Source organism: Myotis davidii, unplaced genomic scaffold, assembly GCF_000327345.1.
Source record: "Myotis davidii unplaced genomic scaffold, ASM32734v1 scaffold127, whole genome shotgun sequence".
NCBI lineage: Eukaryota > Metazoa > Chordata > Mammalia > Chiroptera > Vespertilionidae > Myotis > Myotis davidii.
Genome location: NW_006298311.1, coordinates 118,008 through 123,239, shown reverse-complemented (window position 1 = coordinate 123,239; position 5,232 = coordinate 118,008). Strand labels below are relative to the sequence as shown.

Here is a 5,232-nt window from a genome sequence, read left to right as displayed (position 1 = left end):
ATAAAGAGAGAGAGAGAAAGAGAGAGAGGAGAGAGAGAGAGAGAGAGAGAGAGAGAGAGAGAGAGAGAGAGAGAACCATCAATGATGAAAGAGAATCTTTGATCTTGTGCTTCCTGCACACCCCACACAGGGATCAAGACTATAAACCGAGAATGTGCCCTGACCAATAATCAAACCCTAACCTCCTGGTCAATAGGTCGATGCCCAACTACTGAGCCATGTCAGCCGGGAAACCGTGTCTGAGTGGCTTGAAAGCCTGCCCTGCTCCCAACAGAACCTCCATGAAAATATAAACCTTTTCGAGGTGCCTCTGCCTGTGGGACATCATCAGCCTGGACATCTATTCCAAGGCACGGTGGGTCCCTCTACCTCCTCCTCTTGGTGTCTCCTGTGATTGGTGCTTTGAGAGTGACAAGTTAATGACCAGAGTTTTTCTTCTCTAGCTTTGTGTTCATGTGCCTGCAGGGGTCACTGTCCAGCATCCACATGTCCTGCTGCTGGCGGGCTGGGACCCTGGGGTCTGTTGAGCTGCACTGTTGAGTTAGCAGAGCCTCTGGTTAGATTTAGGGGACCTGGGTCAGCAGATTTGATTATCCATAGTCATTTGGACGTCAGCGAAGAATCAGGAATCCAGATGTTCCCTGAGGGAAACTGTGACATGAAGAGGAAACAACACAGGAACTCAGCCCCGACCTCCAACTGCACCTGCTGCTGGGATGGTCCTTCGTTCAGGGGCCCTGAGCGCCCCCTGGTGATCACAGCCTCTGCTTCAGGGAGGTTTGTGTCTGGGCTCACACTGACTTCCCCTCACTGTGTCTGTTGCACAGTAATACACAGCTGTGTCCTCGGATTTTAAGCTGTTCATTTGCAGATATACCGTGTTCTTTGCGTTGTCTCTGGAGATGGTGAAACGGCCCTTCACGGAGTCTGCGTAGTATGTGCTGTCACCATTACCAGTAATAGCACAAATCCACTCTAGCCTCTTTCCTGGAGTCTGGCGGACCCAGTTCATGTAGTAGCTACTGGAGGAGTATCCAGAGGCCGCACAGGAGAGTCTCAGAGATCCCTCAGGCTTCCCCAAGCCTCCTCCAGACTCCACCAGCTGCACCTCACACTGGACACCTGCAAACACAAAGACTTTCTGGTCATGAAATGCTGGCCCATACACTGCTTCTCTCACTCATGTCACTCACATACTCAGTGTGTCTTGTTCTCCATAAATTACCTCTCAAAATAGCCACAAGGAAAACCCATCTGAGGCCAAAACCCATGGTGAGTGGTCTGTGTTCAGTCCTGATCAGGGAATGGGAACACCTGGGGATCCTGGGGCTGGGCTCCTGTCCCAGAGCTGCAGGGTCAGGGGTGGGCTGCTTTTTATGAGCAGAGAGGACCCTATTTGCATGTCCTCCTACTATATAGGGAGCTCTAGAGTTAGACACTGACATGGTCTTATAGTGTGACATGTCTGAGGGTGCTTTTTATTAAGAATTACTCCCCAGATCTTGACCTGTGCACTCCCCACTGGACTTATCTGCTGCAGGAGACCTGTAGAAAGACCCAGGAATAAAATTTTTCGTTAAAAAAAGAGAAATTTTAAAATGAAAGATGCCTTTGACAAGTCACCAGTAAATATAACAAAGAAAAGTTAGCCGAAACCGGTTTGGCTAAGTGGATAGAGCGTCGGCCTGCGGACTGAAAGGTCCCAGGTTCGATTCCAGTCAAGGGCATGTTCCTGGGTTGTGGGCACATCCCCAGTAGGGGATGTGCAGGAGGCGGCTGATCGATGTTTCTCGCTCATCAATGTTTCTGACTCTCTATCTCTCTCCCTTCCTCTCTGTAAAAAATCAATAAAATATATTTTAAAAAAAAGAAAAGTTTACCCTCCTGGTTCACAGGTCAGGACTCAACCACTGAGCCATACAGGCCAGACTCAAGATTTTCTTTACATATTTAGGTCCTCCTTTGTTGGGTTTATAAATGTTTACCAGCATTATACCCTCTTGTTGGATTGCTCTTTTCATTATTATGTAGTCTCTTTCTTTGTCTCTTACTATAGTCTTTGTTTCAAAGTCTGTTTTGTCAGATATAAGTATTGCTGCCCCAGGTTTGTTTGTTTTTTGTTGTTTTTCTTTTTTTTTTTTCATTGCCATATGCATGAAAATTTTTTTTCAGCCTTTACTTTTCTCGGTGTGTATCTTTCATTCTGGAGTATGCCCGTTGTGGACAGCATAGATGTGAGTCTCGCTTTCTTATCCAATCAGGTACCCTAAGTCTTTTGATTGTAGCATTTAAGCCATTTACATTTAAAGCAATTATTGACTGGTACAGGATTTTTTGCCAGGAAGCCCCTTCCTTCCCCACCTCCCTCTGCCCTTGCTCCTGAGGCTGTCCTCTGGGCTTCAGGAGTCAGGAGCGCCCCCTGATGTCCTGAGCACCCCCTATGGACCAGCCCTGCTGTCTCCCTCAGGGAGGATTTGTCTGGGCTCACACTGACTTCCCCTCACTTTGTCTCACACAGTAATACATGGCTGTGTCCTTGGCTCTCAGGCTGTTCAATGGTAAATAAACCTGGTTCTTGGACTTTTCCCTGGTGGTGCTGTGTCTGGATTTCTGTGTGGGGTTATAGTTTGTACCCCCATAACCTCATATAACCCCAACCCACTCCAGCACCTTTCTCGGAGCCTGGAGGATCCCATTCACATCATAGCTCATTAGAGAGAATCCAGAGACAGTGCAGGTAAGGGAGAGGGTCTGTGAGGGCTTCACCAGTCCTGGGCCCATCTCCTGCAGCTGCACCTGGGGCAGAACAACCGTGGTCAAGGATCATCAGTCCCTATCAGTCAGCTGCAGTCACAGCCATCCCATGACCCCAGTCTGACCCCTAGGGAGATCACCTCCGGGGCTGTCACCAGACACAGGAGAAGACCCAGCAGGCTCATCATCTTCTAGACCACAGCTCTGCCTTTCCAGAGAGCTTGGCCCTGTGTGAGGGGAGAGCTGTGAGCCTTCACAGCCCAGGAGAGGATTCATCCTGGAGCTTGAACAGACATTTGCATGTGGGGCAGCCTTTTCCTTCTAAGTAGAGGGACTGAGGTAGGAATTTCCTAATCATTTTGGGGTCCATGTTGGGGCATCTCTTTCCTTGACCTCACTCACCATTTAAGTCAGGGACAGGGAACTATCTGGGTCATGAAGCACATTGGAATTAGGTCAAGGACAACCTCACCTGAACAGAAGAAAAAATGTAGAACTAGATAAGTAGGTTTCATTGGTAAATTCTCATTCATCTTTCAAACAAATTTAATAGGGTTTTGCATTTGTTTATCTTCTGAATCCAACAATTGCATATACCTACAAGTAAGAAATGTTTATCATTGTCATTTTATATGATAATTATGTTCACTTGGTGTAAAATATTTTAAAAAGAAAACACAGCCATTTTTTCTGTCACATTGTCTTCATTTCTACTTTCATATGAATACCTGCTTCCCAACCACAAGAAAAAGGGAGACCCTTGATTCTTGATGTTGGAACTTTTAATGTGTTATGACACACTGTGAAAACTCTTCCCTTATGTAAACCCATGACATATTGCAGACACCCTGAAATAACCACATCTGAAATAACCATGTTTTAACCTGGATAAAAGATAAGAGATAACGGGAGTGATTATGCATGTGTACCACTGAGAATCTTTCATATCATGAACAATGTATTTGGCCTGTTAAGTGACCTGATTTCTCAGTTTAGTGTTGTCAGTGATGTTGGGGATCACAGTAAGGGAAATTGGAGGATTCCTAGCACACATTTTCTCATAGGAAAGGGAACTTCGAACTTGTCAGGAAACCCTCATCCCAGCCTCCCTCTGCCCTATCCCTGGGATGGTCACAGTGGTCAGAAGGTGGGGGGCTCTCTCCCTAACATACCACATCCTTAATGTGCAATGCACACATTCTGCACCAGACACATGATTCAAAAATATATTCTCTTGCTAAGCGAATGATTTAATTTCATTGATGGAATATTTGGAAGAACAAATGTTTTTCATTTTATTACAGTTCAATTCATCAGTATTTTCTTTGATGGGTGTGGATATGGGTGATTTTACAAAGAGCTCCCCAGAAGATGCTGAGCTTCCACTGCCCATTCAGGAAACCCTCATCCCAGCCTCCCTCTGCCCTATCCCTGGGATGGTCACAGTGGTCAGAAGGTGGGGGGCTCTCTCCCTAACATACCACATCCTTAATGTGCAATGCACACATTCTGCACCAGACACATGATTCAAAAATATATTCTCTTGCTAAGCGAATGATTTAATTTCATTGATGGAATATTTGGAAGAACAAATGTTTTTCATTTTATTACAGTTCAATTCATCAGTATTTTCTTTGATGGGTGTGGATATGGGTGAGGAAATACCTAAATATTAATGAACAGGAGTGTGTGAGAAATAGAAACGTTAAAGATCATGCAGGCAGGGATGAAGAAAAATAAGGATTCTGTCATTGCAAACTGGTAGGAACGGGATCCCTGTTTCCTACATGCACATTCTCACAGTGTCTCTGTTCTAGAAGGTAACACATTCCCAGGTCCAGGGGATCTGCACTTGGACACCTTTGGGATCATTACTGATCTGTTCTCAACATAGATTACTGAAGCTGCATAATTCATTGGGTCCCATTTATGAAATCTCTCAACATTTACTGGGAAGAGTGGATACCCCTTACTGGAAGAGCCATAGTGATTGTGTGTTTGTACAAGGAGCCTTAATTTCATTTTTCCAGGGCCCCTGTCACAGTCAGTAGTCATCATTGCCCTCCTCATTTTATGCTCCTCCTTTTCCTCCTCCTTCTCTTCCTTGTTATAATCAATCATTTTCTACTCGTTTTATGTAGATAGTAGAGGCCTGGTGCACAAAAATTTGTGCACTCAGGGGGGTCCCTCAGCCCGGCCTGTGCCCTCTCACAGTCTGGAACCCCTCGGGGGATGACCACCTGCTGGCTTAGGCCTGCTTCCCGGGGGATTGGGCCTAAGCTGGCTATCAGACACCCCTCTGGCAGCCCAGAAGCCCTTGGAGGATGTCCACTTGCCAGCAGGGAGAAGGCCTAAGCTACAGTTGGACACCCTTAGCATTGCTGAGGAGGCAGGAGAGGCAGCCGTCAGCCTGGCATGTGGCTGAGCAGAGCTCCCACTGTGGGAGCGCACTAACAACCAGAGGGCATCTCCTGCATT

The 5,232-nt window shown here is 46.3% G+C and overlaps 1 long non-coding RNA gene across 1 annotated transcript in view; it reads left to right on the top strand.

Moving 5' to 3' along the window:
* Positions 1-2,245: 2,245 nt before the first annotated feature.
* Positions 2,246-5,232, top strand: part of LOC107184694 — a 19,320-nt gene continuing 16,333 nt past the window's right edge. The window contains exons 1-2 of the long non-coding RNA XR_001515593.1: positions 2,246-2,281; positions 4,934-4,937. This is a non-coding gene — a long non-coding RNA (uncharacterized LOC107184694). The remainder of the gene's footprint in view (positions 2,282-4,933; positions 4,938-5,232) is intronic.